Source organism: Schistocerca cancellata, chromosome 4, assembly GCF_023864275.1.
Source record: "Schistocerca cancellata isolate TAMUIC-IGC-003103 chromosome 4, iqSchCanc2.1, whole genome shotgun sequence".
In the NCBI taxonomy this organism is placed as follows: domain Eukaryota; kingdom Metazoa; phylum Arthropoda; class Insecta; order Orthoptera; family Acrididae; genus Schistocerca; species Schistocerca cancellata.
In genome coordinates, this window is record NC_064629.1 from 815069657 (window position 1) to 815092465 (window position 22809).

Here is a 22809-nt window from a genome sequence, read left to right on the forward strand (position 1 = left end):
TGTGAATTTAAATTACATTTTGCTAAGGCACAGTGGACTGTAACGCATGGTCTCTGCAGAGACAGTGTAGCTTTCATACACTTTGATCTTGTTTTGAGTGCTTTACGGTTTGTTTCTCGTGCTCGTAATGGACGCGACGAGTTCTTCCTCGGACCACTCTGACATAGGCCTAGCAATTGTTGGGGACTGGCTGCCCTTACTGGAACCGTCACGTCTCTAGCCAACACCTCTGTCGTAGGAGATGTCTCCGACTTTCCCTACGAAGATATTAATATCCGATTCACAATTACACTCTCAGGTATTCATTCAGAACCGACGCGACTGGAGATTTACCACTCCACGAAAGCACTTGCCAAAATCTAGTAGGATTCTAGAGAGAGTGATGAACGGTTTCTTGTGGTCTTGAATGCCAGAGGAAAATTGTCTCATTGAAGCCCACCAGCGTCGCCCACCGTAAGTTGCCATTCGCCTCAACTCCACACCTCAGTAAAAAAAATGGTTCAAATGGCTCTGAGCACTATGGGACTTAACAACTGAGGTCATCAGTCCCCTAGAACTTAGAACTACTTAAACCTAACTAACCTAAGGACATCACACACATCCATGCCCGAGGCAGGATTCGAACCTGCGACCGTAGCAGTCACGCGGTTCCGGACTGAAGCGCCTAGAACCGCTCGGCCACCCCGGCCGGCACACCTCAGTAACGTACCGCTTTTTGGACTGACGTAAATTTCCACGAAGAGTGGCAGTCACAATGTTCTGCCGCGAAATGTGTGTGCTCGAATATAACTGCTCATCTCCATATTCCTACCACACTTCTAACCCCGGAAATAACAGCGACTGCATTTTCATTTAGCGCTTGGAAACATCTATAGCATATTTCTGCAAGTTATATAACTTCCTAGTAAATATTATCGTTTCATCACTTAATTCTATGCCTCTGGTGACTACTAGAAATGACGTTTTCTGATCCTTATGGATAACAAAATGGCTGATGTCTTTTATTACCCCATAAATGATTTCATTAGCATTACAGTAAACTTAAAAGAAATAAGTATCCACATTTATCTAACAGAGGAAGCACCTTCTTATATACTGTGATTGTTTTGGAGTTAATTATCCCAATTGGATTGTTCTAAACAGAGAATCAACAAGCGAAGTGATGCAGTGCTGAGACACGAGACTTGCATACGGGAGGACGACAGACCAAATCACAGTTAGGTCACAAAGATTTACCTTTTCCGTGGTTTCCCTAAACGCTTAAGGAAAACGCCGGGAGTCTCAATTCAATAAGGAGACGGCCAGCTTCTGTCCCATTCCTTCCCCAGTCCGAGCTTACGCACCACCTCTAATGCCCATGTCGCTGCTCCGACGATAAACTTTAATCTTCCTTCCAAACTGAGAATCTATGAAAATGGAAACATTTGACGGTACAGGACCTCTTTGACGTGCTAAGGACGAGTGACTACATAGCCTTATTTTCGTGGTATTGGTGATGGTTTCCTTACTTTAGCCCAAATCTCACGCATCAAGTATGAAATAATTTGTTTCACACCTCACTGTTGTTACAAAATTATATGTATGTCACATATTACCAGAGCAACAGGGCGAATTGGCGCAGTGAGTAGAACACTGTGTTCGAATTCCAGAGGATGATGGTTTAAATCCGCTTCCAGCCATCCTGATTTACACTACTGGCCATTAAAATTGCTACACCACGAAGATGACTTGCTACAGACGCGAAATTTAACCGACAGGAAGATGATGCTGTAATATACAAATGATAAACTTTTCAGAGCATTCACACAAGGTTGGCGCCGGTGGCCACACCTACAACGTGCTGACATGAGGAAAGTTTCCAACCGATTTCTCATACACAAACAGCAGTTGACCGGCGTTGTCTGGTGAAACGTTGTTGTGATGCCTCGTATAAGGAGAAGAAATGCGTACCATCACGTTTCCGACTTTGATAAATAGATTGTAGCATATCGCGATTGCGGTTTATCGTATCGAGACATTGCGCTCGCGTTGGTCGAGATCCAATAACTATTAGCAGAATATGGAATCTGTGTGATCAGAAGGGTAATACGGAACGCCGTGCTGGATCCCAACGGCCTCGTATCACTAGCAGTCGAGGTGACAGGCATCTTATCCGCATGGCTGTAACGGATCGTGCAGCCACGTCTCGATCCCTGACTCAACAGATGGGGACGTTTGCAAGACAACAACCATCTGCAAGAACAGTTCGACGACGTTTGCAGCAGCATGGACTATCAACTCGGAGACCATGGCTGCGGTTACCCTTGACGTCGCATCACAGACAGGAGCGCCTGCGGTGGTGTACTCAACGACGAACCTGGGTGCACGAATGACAAAATGTAGTTTTTTCGGATGAATCCAGGTTCTGTTTACAGCATCATGATGGTAGCATCCGTGTATGGCGACATAGCGGTGAACGCACCATTGGAATCGTCTATTCGTCATTGCCATACTGGCGTATCACCCGGCGTGATGGTACGGGGTGCCATTGGTTACACGTCACGGTCACCTCTTGTTCGCATTGACGGCACTTTGAAAAGTGGACGTTACATTTCAGATGTGTTACGACCCGTGGCTCTACCCTTCATTCGATCCCTGCGAAACCCTACATTTCAGCAGGATAATGCACGACCGCATGTAGCAGGTCCTGTACGGGCCTTTCTGGATACAGAAAATGTTCGACTGCTGTTCTGGCTAGCACATTCTCCAGATCTCTCACCAATTGAAAACATCTGGTCAATGGTGGCCGAGCAACTAGGTCGTCACAATACGCCTGTCACTATTCGTGATGAACTGTGGTATCGTGTTGAAGCTACATGGGCAGCTGTACCTGTACACGCCATCCAAGTTCTGTTTGACTCAATGCCCAGGCGTATCAAGGCGGTTATTACGGCCATAGGTAGTTGTTCTGGGTACTGATTTCTCAGGATCTATGCACTCAATTTGCGTGAAAATGTAATCACATGTCAGTTCCAGTATAATATATTTGTCCAATGAATACACGTTTATCATCTGCATTTCTTCTTGGTGTAGCAATTTTAATGACCAGTAGTGTAGGTTTTCCCTAAATAGCTGCAGACAAATGCCGAGGTCGTTCCTTTGAAAAGGGCACTGCTGATTTCCTTTTCCATCCTTTCGTAATCCATGCTTGTGCTCGGTTTCTAATGACCTCGCTGCCGATGAGACGTTAAACTCTAATATTCCTTCCTTCATTAATGGTGCGTGAGAGTAAAATTTTACGGCCCACCATAGAATCTTATTTTTTCTCTTAGAGAGAGACACCTTTTAGCTGTGTGATACGTGGACAGGGTGGCGTATCCCGTTGTAACTTAATCTGGTCTACACGGCTGGGTACACCCTGCATCGCACAAATCCAATTAGGGCCTAGTATTGAGAGATGCAACGCCTCCTTGCAGTTGCTTTGAGCCTATAGTGCACCGAGTAACTTACTTACCGTAACTTAATGAAATTGTGGGAAGCAGTGTCTCTGCCTATTAAAGCGGGTGGTAGGCCGCTGTGGTAAAACAGTGGGCTCGTGACAGGCAGTAATGTGATGCACTTCTCGGACCAGCCTTTCCACTGCTCCATGTTTCAGCCTTTCCTAGATTTCGTTAAGTCACTCAACGTTAATTCAAATACGGTTCCTTACAAAAAGTTCAATCAATCATTTCCCAGTAACGCCCTTACCGCTGATAGGGCAGCAAGCCACACTTTAGTACGAGCATGAGAAAGGGAGAAATATGATATCTTTGTGATGTCAGTGTGTGCGTCGCGTTCAAGAAAGCTTACGTCTGATTCACGTAAATGATTAAGATCATCGAGAAAGTTTAGCAATTTTTGATACAAGTTCTGTCCTACATAACTTATGTTAGCTTTCAGCGAGGGTAGTGTAATTTGCTTCAGATAATCTCCGCATGCGTATCACACTGCATTGTGATCCAAACTAACACCAGCTGCAGTCGAAAACATTACGATCAGTAGGGATCATTAATGCCCAGATGAATTTTTTTCCGGATGGACATTAATATATCCAGTAATTTTTATCAGCAAACAGGACTTGTGCAAGAGCAGTAAAACCTAATAATGAATATTAAACTTCAGTTTTACTTTCAACATGACATAATGGCATAAAAATGATTTATATATGAAATAATACCAAAATCAAGTGCCTGAATGTCCAGCATAGGGAAAGCTATAGCTTTTTGTCTGCGTGACAAAGACACATAGTCAACTCTAACTTAAAAGATGTGCGTTGGACAAATTTGTTTTAGTAATAATCATTTATTGTTACAAATTTATATGCCCTTTTTTGCTGTGAACCTGTGATACAAAGGATTCCTTCATTAAATGAACACTCCATCAGATTATTTTCGACAAGTGATGGTACGCAAACAAGTGACGAGCATTCTGCGTGGTTTGTACGCGCGACTTCATTTACATTGGTACTGGGACGACTTACTTAACTTAACATCGACATTTCTTGAGAAGACAACAGTAGTGTAGCATATGTCAAAGTTCCGAAAGAAATCACTCAGGAGATCCGTTGAAAGCAAATCTCAAACCTGCCGCCAAAGCGCAGTTTGAGTATTATCAAGTAGACTACGGATAACGGGCCTGAAAGTACATTGCGCTGATAGATTTCTTCGTCATACTTTGCATATTTCTTGGATGAATTTGCGAAAATTCCTCCGAAACACTGACATACTTGGTAGTTTTCTACTCCTCTCTCTAAGAGCTATACAATGCCGTTTAAAAATTACCACTTTCGATTAAACAGACATAATCTGTTTAATATTCCAGTAGGCAAACAAGATGCGAGTGTTACACATAAAGGCAACATAAATGACAGTTTGCATTCTATTGCCGGAAACTTTACTTCAGTGTATTGTACTGAACTATTCGTTTCCACGTAATGCGCTGTATAACTGGCGTCCTTTTGTTCGTGTTCATTCTGTTCCCTCTGTCTTTATCAGGCAACAAGTATTTCCATTATAACATGCATTTTTATTCAAAGGGTATACGTATGACGTCACAGTATGGAGGCAGCGAAAAAATTATTACGCTATGATTTTTGGTTTAAGCGCCGTCGGACTTGGCTAGAACCTGAATGGGTGACCGTCCGGTCTGCCGAGCGCTGTTGGCAAGCGGGGTGCACTCAGCCCTTGTGAGGCAAACTGAGAAGCCATTTGACTCAGAAGTAGCGGCTCCAGTCACGAAAACTGACAACGGCCGGGAGGACGTTGTGCTGACGTCACGCCTCTTGATATTCGCATCCACGGTGGCCTATAAACTGAGGACGACACGGCGGTCGGTCGGCCGGTACTCCTAGGGTCTTCCGAGACCTGTTCTAATGGAGTTCAGTTTTAGTTATAATTTTTGGTATTATTATCTTGTCAGTCGTTAACTAACTATTGAAAATACTGTTTACATTATACGTAAGTACTTCTTAATCCTATTTTTTAAAAAGTTTCCTCTCCCCCTTACTCTTTTCTTTGTGCAAATAGAAATTACACACACTTCAGTATTCCCTATTTTCCAGACAAAAAATGGTTCAAATCGCTCTGAGCACTATGGGACTTAACATCTGCGGTCATCAGTACGCCGGCCGGAGTGGCCGAGCGGTTCTAGGCGCTACAGTCTGGAACCACGCGACCGCTACGTTCGCAGGTTGGAATCCTACTTCGGGCATGGATGTGTGTGATGTCCTTAGTTTAGTTAGGTTAAGTAGTTCTAAGTTTTAGGGGACGCATGAAATCAGCAGTTAAGTCCCATAGTGCTCAGAGCCATTTGAAGTATTTTGTCACCAGTCCCCTAGAACTTAGAAATACTTAAACCTAACTAACCTAAGGACATCACACACATCCATGCCTGAGGCAGGATTCGAACTTGCGACCGTAGCAGTCGCCCGGGTCCAGAATGAAGCGCCTAGAACCGCTCGGCCACTCCGGCCGGCTTTTCCAGACAATCCTCTCTAAATACATGAAGAGATTATCGATTTTGACCAGTTATGATCATCTTCAGGTCATCAGCTAATTCTCTTAAATAGCACACGTGCGTCTTTTACGTTGTCTGCCTGGTACCAACATTTACATTAGTAAATGAGTATATATTATACACCGACACAGCCGATTACATTAATCCCTCTTACTTATGTTTTTTTGCTATCACTGACGAAAGGATGAAGAATACTAACTACTTCCTGAATCATTCTTGCAGTACACTAAGAGGAGGAGATGAAAGTTAAACGTCCCATCAACAAAGAGGACATTAGAGACCCCGAGTATAAGCTCAGATTAGGGAAGGATGGAGAAGGAATGCGGTCGTGCCCTTTCGAAGAGCTCATCCCAGCATTTGCCTTAAGCATTATAGGGCAATCACGGAAAACCTAAATCAGGATGGCCGGATGCGGATCTGAACCGTCGTCCTCCCGAATGCTAGTATAGTGTGCTAATCACTGCGCTACTCTGCTCCGTAGGCATTTACGACGGTTACTTACTTCATATATGGACATCGAGTGACTAGCATTCAATAGTCTGGCGCATCTTCTCATTTTAATAAACGAATATAACACTACTGGCCATTAAAATTGCTACATTACGAACATGTCGTGCTACAGACGCGAAATTTAACCGACAGGAAGAAGACGTTGTGATATGCAAATGATTAGCTTTTCAGAGCATTCACACAAGGTTGGCGTCGGTGGCGACACCTACAACGCGCTGACATGAGGAAAGTTTCCAACCGATTTCTCATACGCAAACAGCAGTTGACCGGCGTTGCCTGGTGAAACGTTGTTGTGATGTCTCGTGTAAGGAGGAGAAATGCGTACCATCACGTTTCCGACTTTGATAAAGGTCGGATTGTAGCCTACCGCGATTGCGGTTTATCGTATCGCGACATTGCTGCTCACGTTGGTCGAGATCCAATGACTGTTAGCAGAATATGGAATCGGTGAGTTCAGGAGGGTAATACGGAACGCCGTGCTCGATCCCAACGGCCTCGTATCACTGGCAGTCGAGATGACAGGCATCTTATCCGCATGGCTAAAACGGATCGTGCAGTCACGTCTCGATCCCTGACTCAACAGATGGGGACGTTTGCAAGACAACAACCATCTGCACGAACAGTTCGACGACGTTTGCAGCAGCATGGACTATCAGTTCGGAGACTACGGCTGCGGTTGCCTTTGACGCTGCATCACAGACAGGTGCGCCTGCGATGGTGTACTCAAAGACGAACTTGGGGGCAAAATGTCATTTTTTTGGGGATGAATCCAGGTTCTGTTTACAGCATCATGATGGTAGCATCCGTGTATGGCGACATCGCGGTGAACGCACATTGGAAGCGTGTATTCGTCATCGCCATGCTGGCGTATCACCCGGCGTGATGGTAAGGGGTGACATTGGTTACACGTCTCGGTCACATCTTGTTCGCATTGACGGCACTTTGAGCAGTGGACGTTACATTTCAGATGTGTTACGACCCGTGGCTCTACCCTTCATTCGATCCCTGCGAAACCCTACGTTTCAGCAAGATAATGCACGGCCGCATGTTGCAGGTCCTGTAAGGGCCTTTCTGGATACAGAAAATGTTCGACTACTGCCCTGGCCAGCACATTCTCCACATCCCTCACCAATTGAAAACGTCTGGTCAATGGTGGCCGAGCAATTGGCTCGTCACAACACGCCAGTCACTATTCGTGATGAACTGTGGTATTGTGTTGAAGCTGCATGTGCAGCTGTACCTGTACACGCCATCCAAGCTCTGTTTGACTCAATGCGCAGGCGTATCAAGGCGGTTATTACGGCCAGAGGTGGTTGTTCTGGGTACTGATTTCTCAGGATCTATGCACCCAAATTATGTGAAAATGTAATCACATGTCAGTTCTAGTATAATATATTTGTCCAATGTATACCCGTTTATCATTTGCATTTCTTCTTGGTGTAGCAATTTTAATGGCCAGTAGTGTATTTTCACGGCTCGGTTAGTACACAAAACTGTAGGTGTATATTGTTTGTAATATAGACCCAGAGAAAGGAAAAAAATACTTTCGACAGTTTTGAAGTTAAGTTTTTAGCCTAGGTGGAGAAGAAAACGAAAGGGGTAGCGGTATATCTTGGAGGAAGAACGGCCATCGTTGAGCCGCTGCGACAGATGGAAGCGGAGCCGGGACCCCGGGCGTCCCACTGGGTGGGCTAACAGCCGGCTGATTATATTGATTTACATAGATGACACAAGCGATAATCCGGCCAGCAACACGGCCTGTCGCCGGAGACGCGGGTACTTGCACCCGAGTAAAGACGTAACAAGACTTTGGTGTAACGCTGCATGTTATCGCGGTGACGTGCTTCCTGACAGCTTATTCCGGCCGTTCGTATGCGTGAAGCCTCACACACGGACATTTATCACTTCACGCTACGCCTTATGTCTCGGTGAGGTACTGGCCTCTGACAGGTAATGAGGTTGCCGTGAACATAAAAACTAACGCTATCCAGCCGTTCCCCTAGTATTTTAGTACTTTGCTGTGTGCTTCCAACGTATTAACACACGGAACATGAAATTCCGATAATATGTCCTGCAACAGTACTGAAATTATGACTTCAGTGCCTCGATCGTAATGCAGAAAACCAAGTTAAACCAAATTCTATCAAAATGAACGTTTGCGCTTTTTGTTTGCGTAACCGGCAAGCCCCAAGGAAGCTGATAATCATATGGTGAAGTTCTATATTGGAACTCCGTGACTATCCCATTTACTTAGGAGCTCTACATCTATATCTACATCTACAGGATTACTCTGCAATTCACATTTAAGTGCTTGGCAGAGGGTTCATCGAACCACAATCGTACTATCTCTCTACCATTCCACTCCCGAACAGCGCGCGGGGAAAACGAACACCTAAACCTTTCTGTTCGAGCTCTGATTTCTCTCTCTCTTTTTTTTTTTTTTTTTTTTTTTTATGATCATTCCTACCTATGTAGGTTGGGCTCAACAAAATATTTTCGCATTCGGAAGAGAAAGTTGGTGACTGAAATTTCGTAAATAGATCTCGCCGCGACGAAAAAGTCTTTGCTTTATTGACTTCCATCCCAACTCGCGTATCATATCTGCCACACTCTCTCCCCTATTACGTGATAATAGAAAACGAGCTGCCCTTTTTTGCACCCTTTCCACGTCCTCCGTCAATCCCACCTGGTAAGGATCCCACACCGCGCAGCAATATTCTAACAGAGGACGAACGAGTGTAGTTTAAGCTGTCTGTTTAGTGGACCTGTTGCATCTTCTAAGTGTCCTGCCAATGAAACGCAACCTTTGGCTCGCCTTCCCCACAATATTATCTATGTGGTCTTTCCAACTGCAGTTGTTCGTAATTTTAACACCCAGGCACTTAGTTGAATTGACAGCCTTGAGAATTGTACTATTTAGCGAGTAATCGAATTCCAACGGATTTCTTTTGGAACTCATGTGGATCACCTCACACTTTTCGTTCTTTAGCGTCAACTGCCACCTGCCACACCATACAGCAATCTTTTCTAAATCGCTTTGCAACTGATACTGGTCTTTGGATGACCTTACTAGACGGTAAATTACAGCATCATCTGCGAACAACCTAAGAGAACTGCTCAGATTGTCACCCAGGTCATTTATATAGATCAGGAACAGCAGAGGTCCCAGGACGCTTCCCTGGGGAACACCTGATATCGCTTCAGTTTTACTCGATGATTTGCCGTCTATTACTACGAAATGCGACCTTCCTGACAGGAAATCACGAATCCAGTCGCACAACTGAGACGATACCCCATAGGCCCGCAGCTTGATTAGAAGTCGCTTGTGAGGAACGGTGTCAAAAGCATTCCGGAAATCTAGAAATACGGAATCAACTTGAGATCCCCTGTCGATAGCGGCCATTACTTCGTGCGAATAAAGAGCTAGCTGCGTTGCACAAGAACAATGTTTTCTGAAACAATGCTGATTACGTATCAATAGATCGTTCCCTTTGAGGTCATTCATAATGTTTAAATACAGTATATGCTCCAAAACCCTACTGCAAACCGACGTCAATGATATAGGTCTGTAGTTCGATGGATTACTCCTACTACCCTTCTTAAACACTGATGCGACCTGCGCAATTTTCCAATCTGTAGGTACAGATCTATCGGTGAGCGAGCGGTTGTATATGATTGCTAAGTAGGGAGCTATTGTATCAGCGTAATCTGAAAGGAACGTAATCGGTATACAATCTGGACCTGAAGACTTGCCCGTATCAAGCGATTTGAGTTGCTTCGCAACCCCTAAGGTATCTACTTCTAAGAAACTCATCGTAAATCAAATTCTAACTTTTCAGAAACATTGTTTTTACAACTGCTTGAAGATCGATGGGACAGACCATCTCCGGGATTTCCCGTACGACCATTTCACAAGCGTCCCGTGAATATCAGGAATCCGGTAAATCATCAAACCTTCGACATCGCTGCGGCCGGAAAAAGATCCTGCAAGAACGGGAGCAACGACAACTGAAGAGAATCGTTCAGCGTGACAGAAGTGCAAACCTTCTGCAAATTGCTGCAGATTTCAGTGCTGGGCCATCAACAAGTGCCAGCGTATGAACCATTCAACGAAACATCATCGATACGGGCTTTCGGAGCCGAAGGCTCACTCGTGTACCCCTGATGTCTTCACTACACAAAGCTTTACGCTCGCCTGGACCTGTCAACGCCGACCTTGGCATGTTGATGACTGGAGACATATTACCTGGTCGGACGAGTCTCGTTTCAAATTGTATCGAGCGGGTGGACGAGTATGGGTATGTCAGCAGGAGACTGTTCAAACTGGTGGAGGCTCTGTAATGGCGTGGGTAGTGTGCAGTAGGAGTGACATGGGACCCCTGAAACGTCTAGATACGTACGTAAGCAACCTGTCTGATCACGTGCAACCATTCGTGTGCTTTGTGCATTCCGACGGACTTTAGTAATTCCAGTAGGACAATTCGACACCCCACACGTCCAGATTTGCTACAGAGTGGCTCTAGGAACACTCTCCTGAGATTAAACACTTCCGCTGGCCACCAAACTCCCCAGTCACGAACATTATTGAGCATATCTGGGTTGCCTTGCAACGTGCTGTTCAGAAGAGATCTCCACCCACTCGTACTCTTAAGGATTTATGGACAGCCCAACAGGATTCATTGTGTCAGTTCCCTCCAGCACTACTTCAGACATTAGTCGAGTCCATGTCACGTCGTGTTGCGGCACTTCTGCGTGCTCGCCGGGTCTCTACATGACATTAGGCAGGTGTACCAGTTAAAAAAAATGGTTCAAATGGCTCTGAGCACTATGGGACTCAGCATCTGAGGTCATTAGTCCCCTAGAACTTAGAACTACTTAAACCTAGCTAACCTAAGAACATCACACACATCCATGCCTGAGGTAGGATTCGAACCTGCGACCGTAGCAGTCGCGAGGTTCCGGACTACAGCGCCTAGAAACGCATGGCCACCGCGGCCGGCGGTGTACCAGTTTCCTTGTCTCTTCAGTGTAGATGTAGATGTAATTCCTTGAGAGAACCTTCTCTTCCGCCAGAAACGTCATAAAGTTTTAGCTTAGAACACGCTTTAAAATGCTGCAACTCATGTACGTCAGCATTATTGGTCTCTCATTCTGTTATCCACCCTTTTATCGTTTTTGTAAACGGGAGTGACTTGCGCACTTTTCAGTCACACGGGGCTATTCGCTGCGCAGGAGATTCTCGGTAAATATGAGCTACGAAACGAGCTGATTGGGCGGTGTAAACAATGTCGGATGTAACTGGAATTCCGTCATGATCTGATGCATTTATTGCTTTAAGGAGCCTTAATTACTGTTCAATACCTAATGTGCTACTATCAATATCGCTCATATGTGAGTCTGTGCGGCTCCCAAACGTTAGTAAGATAGACTCCTGTTGCGAGAATACATTTTTAAGTGCGGAATGTTGACTCATGACGGATCCCCGAGAGACTGATTGGGCGCTTCGGATCCACTCACTGACTTTACGTATGACACTATGTTGCTAGGATTTCCTGATCGATCTTTTGCTGGGATCTGATCGTGAAAATCACTGTAGGCCTTACGATTACACGTGTTGCTATTAAGTTTTCTGTTTCAGTCTCCCTGCGGTTCCTTCTGTAGCGGGAATCTAGTAGTCCATGTTTTCACAACATTATCGGAATAGTATCATTACGCCAATGTTGCTCTTTTCCGTCCTTTGCTACTTTCTTGATGACCGTTTTGCCTTTGGTTGCTAAAAATCCTGTAGTATTATGATGATCACTAATCCCACTGTCATTAATGACACTCTCTAGAATATAGGGTACGTTTGCAGTCAGGATGTCTAAAATATTTCTAAATATTTCTATGGCAGCTGGGTAATTGCTATACACCTTCTGTCGGCTGTATGGTAAAGCTTCCCAACCCACTACAAAGAACCTCCACAATCAGCCTAAAACGCAGAGTACTGGTACTACGAATTTGTAGTGTAGCAACACTGTTTCCGGTAATGGCTCATCTTCAGGAAACGGAAAATGGGACAGATGTGCACATTTTCATTTGGTAATTTTTGTGCTAAATTATAGTGTAGGAAACATGGAATATAGCCCCAGAGAAGTACCTTCGTACTTTAATATTCTCATTCCGATCCATGCAGTACAAAACCTCTCTTCAGCTGTCCCGTGACTTCCTTAAACAGTTTCTGACGAAGTCCAGGATGCTTTCTTTTATAATGCATCGATATATTCTCAGCCTATCAGGTTTCCGAAACAAACAGGCCAAAGTAGGAACCGCTGTTTGGGAATGCAAATAGATACGTGTGTGAAATTAATTATCCCGCCTGCGGCTAGTCCATGTACGGTTAGAATTTTCTCTCTCGCTCTCCCGCCTCTCTCCCCTCTCCCCTCTCCAAACCTCTCTCTCTCTCTCTCTCTCTGTCTCTCTATGGCCGGGCGAGGTGGCGGTGGGTTTATGACATTGGACTCTAATTTGGCAGAACTGGGATTCGAACATCCGCTCGGACATTCCGATTTAGATTTTCCGAAGTTGTTATAAATCTAAGTTAATTCTTACAAAGAAGAAGACAGCAACCAGCCACTGGTTGCTATCTTCATCTTTGTAAGAATTAACCTTCATTAATTGTACACAGCCACGCTCTCACCATGTCAGTTTTAGACAAAATAGCATTGTTATACATCGCTTCAGATTTGCATTAAGCAAGGCCATGGACCCAAACTGTTATATCTGCGCTGTCTCCACATTTAACAGTTTAGGAAAGGCAGACCTTTCAGCTCCACGCTTGCACCCGCCCTCCTACCTTTACCAAATCTTTTAGTTCTGTGAAGAGCTTAACGCCATTATTTTAATGACATGAATTGTAATCCACTCACTGTATCATTCCAAAGCATGGGTTCGTCTCCGTGATCCCAAGTTCATGATCCAAGGTCCTGCAGTATAGCAAAACGATCCATTTCTTCTGTATATGATATCAGAATGAAGAAGAAATCAACAAGAATCGCAGGTATACTACAAGTTTTAACAAATTTCTACATACATTCTTCGATAATTCTGTATATATTTCTCCATAATTCCTGAAATTGAAATACAAAAAAACACATACACACACACTAAAATTCTCATAGAAACGCGTTTCTGGCCCTTTGGCATTGCAGTGCAGGTCCTTGCATAACAACTGAAGCACTGATAATGAAGCTGTGACTTAGAAATGTACGCTGGTTTAGCAAAACTATTGAAAATGCATTAGACGTATTTTATTATTACGTTTTCCATTTATTCTAGTTGCTAAGATCAATTACGACAGCTACCATGAGAGGACAAATGGTATAGAGGGTATCTTCTCGTAATCACAGAAAGTGATCTGGGAAGAGAAACTACTTATGCTGGTACACTATGAAGCCCATAATGAAATCTGTACAGCTGTTTCTGATGTATAAATATAGCTATATTGTTTTCATATAACAAAAGAGATGCTCTAGCTAAGATACGAAGCGGGAGCCTTAAATAAAGAACGCAGTGCAAGGAAAGTTCTGGAACACAAGGCACAAGAAAAAGTGTGAACGGTGTTAAGAATTGAATAATTTTTACACACTGATAAGACAAGATCTGGCCTTGTAACAATAACCAAAACGGCCTTGCTGTGCTGGTACTGCGAACGGCTGAAAGCAAGGGGAAACTACGGCCGTAATTTTTCCCGAGGGCATGCAGCTTTACTGTATGACTTGGAAGAGCAGTTGAACGGAATGGATAGTGTCTTGAAGGGAGGATATAAGATGAACATCAACAAAAGCAAAACGAGGATAATGGAATGTAGTCGAATTAAGTCGGGTGATGTTGAGGGTATTAGATTAGGAAATGAGACACTTAAAGTAGTAAAGGAGTTTTGCTATTTGGGGAGCAAAATAACTGATGATGGTCGAAGTAGAGAGGATATAAAGTGTAGACTGGCAATGGCAAGGAAAGCGTTTCTGAAGAAGAGAAATTTGTTAACATCGAGTATAGATTTAAGTGTCAGGAAGTCATTTCTGAAAGTATTTGTATGGAGCATAGCCATGTATGGAAGTGAAACATGGACGATAACAAGTTTGGACAAGAAGAGAATAGAAGCTTTCGAAATGTGGTGCTACAGAAGAATGCTGAAGATTGGATGGGTAGATCACGTAACTAATGAGGAAGTATTGAATAGAATTGGGCAGAAGAGAAGTTTGTGGCACAACTTGACCAGAAGAAGGGATCGGTTGGTAGGACATGTTCTGAGGCATCAAGGGATCACCAATTTAGTATTGGAGGGCAGCGTGGAGGGTAAAAATCGTAGGGGGAGACCAAGAGATGAATACACTAAGCAGATTCAGAAAGATGTAGGTTGCAGTAGGTACTGGGAGATGAAGAAGCTTGCACAGGATAGAGTAGCATGGAGAGCTGCATCAAACCAGTCTCAGGACTGAAGACCACAACAACAACAACAAGACAAAACATTACGACCACTGCCCACCGCGACGTAGGCAGAGCAGGTGGACGGGGGATCACCGTACCAAAGATATGAGCTGAACTGAGATAAGAGATATTAACAAAGGGCAGATTATTATTACGCAGAGCATGTGAACGAGTACTCGAAAACGGCGAAGCTGGTCGAATTTTCACGTGCTATTGTCATGAGCTTCTACGGAAAGAGATAGAAGGACAGTGAAACTACCACTCGCTATATGGTTGGACGTCTACGAGTCTTCACAGAACGTGGGGTTCGGAAGTTTTCATGCTCTGTAAAGTAGTACAGATGGCGATCTGTGGTATCTCCGACGAAAGAAAACAGTGCTGGTGCACGTACAAGTGTTTCGGAGCACACCGTCCATCATACAGTGTTGAACATGGGGCTCGGCAGCAGACCACCCCTATGTGTTCACATATTGGCCCAACAACATCGTCAAGTGCGATTGCGGTGGTCACGGGACCATCGGGATTCTACCGTCGATCAATGGAAACGTGTCGGCTATTTGGGTGAATCACATTTTTGCTATACTAAGTCGATGGTCGTCTCCACAAACGCCGTCATCGAGATGAATGGCGACTCGACACGTGCGGTGCGCCACGGACGCAGGCTGTTGGGAGCTGTATTACGAGGTGCATTCAAGTTCTAAGGCCTCCGATTTTTTTTCTAATTAACTACTCACCCGAAATCGATGAAACTGGCGCTACTTCTCGACGTAATCGCCCTGCAGACGTACACATTTTTCACAACGCTGACACCATGATTCCATGGCAGCGGCGAAGGCTTCTATAGGAGTCTGTTTTGATCACTGGAAAATCGCTGAGGCAATAGCAGCACGGCTGGTGAATGTGCGGTCACGGAAAGTGTCTTTCATTGTCGGAAAAAGCCAAAAGTCACTAGGAGCCAGGTCAGGTGAGTAGGGAGCATGAGGAATCACTTCAAAGTTGTTATCACGCAGAAACTGTTGCGTAGCGTTAGCTCGATGTGCGGGTGCGTTGTCTTGGTGAAACAGCACACGCGCAGCCCTTCCCGGACGTTTTTGTTGCAGTACAGGAAGGAATTTGTTCTTCAAAACATTTTCGTAGGATGCACCTGTTACCGTAGTGCCCTTTGGAACGCAATGGGTAAGGATTACGCCCTCGCTGTCCCAGAACATGGACACCATCATTTTTTCAGCACTGGCGGTTACCCGAAATTTTTTTGGTGGCGGTGAATCTGTGTGCTTCCATTGAGCTGGCTGGCGCTTTGTTTCTGGATTGAAAAATGGCATCCACGTCTCATCCATTGTCACAACCGACGAAAAGAAAGTCCCATTCATGCTGTCGTTGCGCGTCAACATTGCTCGGCAACATGCCACACGGGCAGCCGTGTGGTCGTCTGTCAGCATTCGTGGCACCCACCAGGATGACACTTTTCGCATTTTCAGGTCGTCATGCAGGATTGTGTGCACTGAACCCACAGAAATGCCAAGTCTGGAGGCGATCTGTTCAACAGTCATTTGGCGATCCTCCAAAACAATTCTCTCCACTTTCTCGATCATGTCGTCAGACCAGCTTGTGCGAGCCAGAGGTTGTTTCGGTTTGTTGTCACACGATGTTCTGCCTTCATTAAACTGTCGCACCCACGAACGCACTTTCGACACATCCATAACTCCATCACCACATGTCTCCTTCAACTGTCGATGAATTTCAATTGGTTTCACACCACGCAAATTCAGAAAACGAATGATTGCACGCTGTTCAAGTAAGGAAAACGTCGCCATTTTAAGTATTTAAAACAGTTCTCATTCTCGCCGCTGGCGGTAAAATTCCATCTGCCGTACGGTGCTGCCATCTCTGGGACGTATTGACAATGAACACGGCCTCATTTTAAAACAATGCGCATGTTTCTATCTCTTTCCAGTCCGGAGAAAAAAAATCGGAGGCCTTAGAACTTGAATGCACCTCGTATGCTACGGGATACATTCTCCTGTACTTGCATGGGACCTGTGGAAGCAATCGAAGACAGGCTGACAACTGCGAACCATCCGCATCCCTTCACGCTTGATGTCTTCCACGACGGCGATATCAACTTGCAGCGCCGCGAGGGATTAGCTGAGTGGTCTGAGGCGATGCAGTCATGGACTGTGTGGCTGGTCCCGGCAGAGGTTCGAGTCCTCCCTCTGGCATGGGAGGGTGTGTCTGTTTGTCCTTAGGATAATTTAGGTTAAGTAGTGTGTAAGCTTAGGGACTGATGATCTTAGCAGTTAAGTCCCATAAGACTTCACACACATTTGAACATTTTTGAATTTCATCTTTCAGCAGTGTAATTGTCCGTGTCTCGGAGCGAGAACCGTGCTACAGTGATTTGAGGAGCATTATAGTAAATTCACGTTGATGTATTGGCGACCAAATTCAGCTGATATAAATCCTATGGAACCCATCTGGGTCCCAAACGGGCGACATCATCGCGTACGCAAATCGGCTGCCCGTTATTTACGCGAATTACATAGCCTGTGCGTAGACATCTAATGCCACATACCTCCAAAAGCCTACCAACAAACTGTCGGATCCCTCCTGATACGTAGAATCAGTGATGTATTTCGTTCCAAAGATAGAGAAACAAACTATTAAGTAGGTGATCATTATGTTTTGGCTCTTCAAAAAAATGGCTCTAAGCACTATGGCACTTAACTTCGGAGGTCATCAGTCCCCTAGAACTTAGAACTACTTAAACCTAACTAACCTAAGGACATCACACACATCAATGCCCAAGGCAGGATCCGAACCTGCGACCGTAGCGGTCACGCGGTTCCAGACTATAGCGCCTAGAACCGCACGGCCACTTCGGCCGGCTTTGGCTCTTCAGTGTACGTCCTTCCTTTGCAGCTCAGGACACTGACGCTGTATACTGATGTAGGAGCTTAAATTTATTTGTTGAATCGAAGGGAATAATGTACGGTTGAAAGTTAACTGTATTAATCGTTGTGAGGAAGCTTTAAAATTCATTGGTCCTGAGAGTACAACCGCATGGTAAGCAAAGCACGAGATATACATCTGAAACGTAATTGCTGTAATTTAGCGCATGATAAAGCGTTGAAAAAGTAAATGCTTGGTTCTCTATTATTAAATGATAAGACAAACGGTTGAGTGGACTGATCCTGTCAACACATCAGCGCACGCTTAATGTGTTTTAACTCCTGCAGTGCGGCAACCGAGAAGGCGATTCTGTACAACAGGTAGCAGGCCGCTCGGCGCTGGCCAACGTACGGTGATTAGCATGACGCGCTTTTCCAACGAACAACTAGCGATTTCCTACAGTGTATTCTCGAGCGTGCTAAGACACATGAAGAAAGAGATAATCCACGAAGACTCAAAATCTGAATAGCATATGGGTACCTAATGTTGGCGTTTTGCTGTAAGTACTGCCCCAAGAGGACAAATACTTTACTTCATCCGACAACTGTTGCAACTAAAGCGGTAAGAAGAGGCCACAAATCTCGTATTTGCGATAGTGAAATCATTTCTTAATCTATCTGACAGTATCAAATAAAATAGTTGCGAATCTTGAGTTACTTATAAAGTAAAATTCCCGTGAATATTTGTTGATCTACAAAATTGTGAATTCAGTTGTACTCAACCAGTTACGAATAGCGGAAGGTCAGATAGTATCGAACAGCTGATTATAACGGACAAGGACTGTATTTAACTCTGTTGTGCCCCTGATGTGTCAACTGTGGGGCAACAAGGTAACTCCCGCCGTTTTGAATCAAAACAACAGCATGTTTCGGAGCGGCAATTAGTTACCTGTTACTAGCGAGTTTTTCGGTGCACGAACTTAGCTTTGGAGTGTTGCGTTTTGTTTGCAAATAATTAATATTATATTTTAATTGTACCTTTAGATACAGGTGATATTTTTTTCGATATGGTAGGCTGTCACACAGTCTCGCTCAACTAATAATAAAGAGAATGTTAAACTAGCACAACTGTACGACCGCTTTGTATTGGAAAAAGCCATTTCGGATCGTACGTGATGAAACAGATACGCTAAAGACTTAAATTTTTATTGTTTTTTACTTTAGCAGGCGAAGATAGAGAAATCAGGACTTAAATATGTTGAAAATAACATGAAGAGAGGCGCAAAAAAGTGTGAAGAGTGTTAGAACGCAACCTTCAGAAAATATTATGAAGCTTACGTTTCCACACTACTTGATCTTCCCCTACTGTGGATATGTAATTTCTACAATGAGAATTTTATCTTTGTTATACAAAATTTATTTTTGTGCCATTTTATTAGAGATAAAGTATGCACAAAACAACATTAGAAAAAAGAAAAGACAACTATGAAAGAGACTTAATTTCTCTACGTTATCCATTGCTAACAGGTAGAAACGAAATATATGTCTCCGTCAAGTGGCTTTAGCTCAGAGAGACTTTAATTGATGCTGCAAGATTTACAGAGAAATTAAACGAGATAACAAGAAACATGGACATAACTGTTACTCTTGCAGTCGGAATTATTCCTGCTGAGGTACGGAAAAACAGTCCCTATCTATTTTTAGTCTAAGTATTTGCGCGCTGTTTGCCATGATAAGCTGCTTTTGCATTGAAGAGGATTTACAGCGAGATTTCATCAGAATTGTGCGAGAGATATAAAATTTACGCCGAAAAGTAGCAACAGAAAGATTAATTCCAAGTGACTGCATACGACATAAAAATGAAGTTTTCTGAAACGGAATCATTGCATGCTCTTCTCAGAGTACATGAAATTCATTAACTGCATCATTTTTTAATCAAATTAAACATTATGGTTAAGGCAATTGTCCAAAATGGTTCAAAATAATTCGTAAGATTTACACGTTCTAAGTATTCGTATGAAAAAGGTACATAACGCATCTAGACCTGCGAAGGGTGCTTGAGTGTATGCCATATCAGCGAGATGGTAGAAGGATGTGGTGTCAGCTAGAACGATCATAAGCCGGTATAAATCTGGATATAGATTATAATATGAAAAGGGATAAAGCAAAATTAGAAACCGATCAAAGTAGCACGGAACAGAAGACGCAAGATGACTCAGTCTCAATCTGTTCAGTTTTGTTAGTCCACTGGAAACTTAGCCCGTGTGTTTTTCTTACAGTCCGCACCACGCATTAATGCTGTAATCTACAAAACGTAAAAAAGTAGTATGTTGGAACTACGACGCATGTGTATTTCCTTTAAGTGCACCATGTTCAATCTAACTAGGTTTAATGTAAACTTTCAAAGAACTTTCGTAAAATAGTTTTGGGATACATGGTAGTCTTATAGGATAAAAATTATGGTACAATTTAGTGTGAAATAAAATGTGGAGAACAATTTTTAATCCTCCTTGGCTCTTCTCGATCATCCATATTATTATTTCGTATACACTGAGGTGACAAAAGTCGCGGGACAGCGATGTACACATATACAGATGGCGGTAGTATCGCATACACATGGCACAAAAAGGCAGTGCATTGGTGGAGCTGTCATTTGCTCTCGGGCCATTCATGTGTAAACGATTCTGACGTAATTATTGGTGCAAAACGGGAATTAACAGACTTTGAACGCGGAATGGTAGTTGGAGCTAGACAGGTGAGACATTATATTTCTGAAATCGTTAGGGAATTCCATATAAAGAGATCTACAGTGTCAAGAGTGTGCCGAGAATAGCAAATTCCTGACATTACCCCTCACCACGGACAACGAAATGGCCGACTGCCTTCACTTAACGTCCGAGAGCAGCGGCCTTTGCGAAGAGTTGTCAGTGCTAATAGATAAGCAACACTGGGTGAAATAACCGCAGAAATCAATGTGGGACGTACGATGAATGTATCCGTTCACAGTGGAATGAAATCTGGTGTTGGTGCTCTATGGCAGCAGTCGATCCACTCTAGTGACTTTTCTAACAGCACGAAATCGCCTACAGCACCTCTCCTGGGCTCGTGACCATATCGATTGGACCCTAGACGGCTATAAATTGTGGTCTGGACAAATGACTCTCGACTTCAGTTGGTAATAGCTGATGGTAGTGTTCAAGTGTGGCGCAGACCACATGAAGCCATGAATCCAAGTTGTCAACAAGGCACTATGAAAGCTGGTGGTGGCTTTATAAGGGTGTGGACAGTGTTTACGTGCGATGAATGGGTACTCCAGATGTTCGGCTTCATGGAGACGATTTGCAGCCATTCATTGACGTCATGTTCCCAAACAAACGATGGAATTTTTGTGGGTGATAATACGCCATGTCACTGCCGGCCTCTGTGACCGAGCCGTTCTAGGCGCTTCAGTCCGGAGCCGCGTTGCTGCTACGGTCGCAGGTTCGAATCCTGCCTCGGGCATGGATGTGTGTGACGTCCTTATATTAGTTAGCTTTAAGTAGTTCTACGTCCAGGGGACTGATGACCTCAGATGTTAAATCCCATTGTGCTTAGAGCCATTTGAACCATTTTTTTGCCATGTCACCGGGCCATAGTTGTTCGCGATTGGTTTGAACAACATTCTGGACAGTTCGAGAGAATATTTTGTCCACCCAGATCGCCCGACATGAGTCCCATCGAACATTTATGCGACATAATCGAGAAGGCAGTTCGTGCGCAAAATCCTGCACCGACAACTATGGCTGGCTATAAAGACAACCACCTCAGTGTGTGTCATCTCTAGAACATTTTTTTCTGTGAAGTGTATATCTAGGAGTGTGGTCACATTTTCTCACATTTATGTGTCGTACATTTAGTCTCTAGCACTAAGATATTACGCGGAATAACACGCAACAAAACAAAAGTTAAATACGCGATCGTACTCCTTGCAGTGTAAATAGTCTGTGACTTTAATACAAGCTAAAACTTGAACGCGAATCGCTGCTATTGTCAGAATGATAGGAAGCAACAGGATAAAGTCCTAACACTTGCTGATTAATGATAATCTGCGATTAAAATATAGTGTTAAAGCTGTCCCTGGACATCACACCGGTATCTTTCTATCGGCTTTCCTTTTAGTAATTGGAGACATTAAAATTCAATTGGACACGGATAAGAAATTCAAGACTATCCATTGATGCTGTTCTGGCGATACGCTGTGTACACCTTAAGGACGAAATATTTATAGTTAAGAATGCGTCCAGAGACGTAGTTAGTCTTATGTGATGCAGAATAGTCACAGAAGTTACAGTGCGGTTTAGTGATGATGAACAGTGTTTGCAAAATTCATTTCAAGGTACAACCACGCCCCACAGACGAGAACGTACTCCTGTTGAACAGCTTCAGCCATATGAACGGGGTCGCATCGCGGGCCTGCCGGGCGCTGATGACCGCACAGTTGAGCGCCCCACAAACCAAACATCATCATCATCATCATCATCATCGTCATTGTCATCATCATCGCGGGCCTGCGGGAAGCTGGATGGACGTATCGACGGACTGCTTCACATGTTGGATACAGTGTATCTGTTGTGTGTCGCTGCTTTCAAAATTGGGCTGTGGAACATTCGCACACCTGTTGATCAGGTTCGGGACGTATGTTTACTACAGACGTACATCAAGATCGACGCATTGTGTGAGCATGAGTGGCCAACAGAATATCAGACACGGACGATGTGCGGGCACATGTTGAACCAGCTGTGTCATCTGGGTCCTTCCGGAAACGTCTGCTTGCAGCAGCATTAAGATCACGTGTGCCCCTCTCCAGGCTACCACTGACACCACGACACCGCCAAGCAAGGCTACTCTGGTGTAGTGAAAGAACTGATTG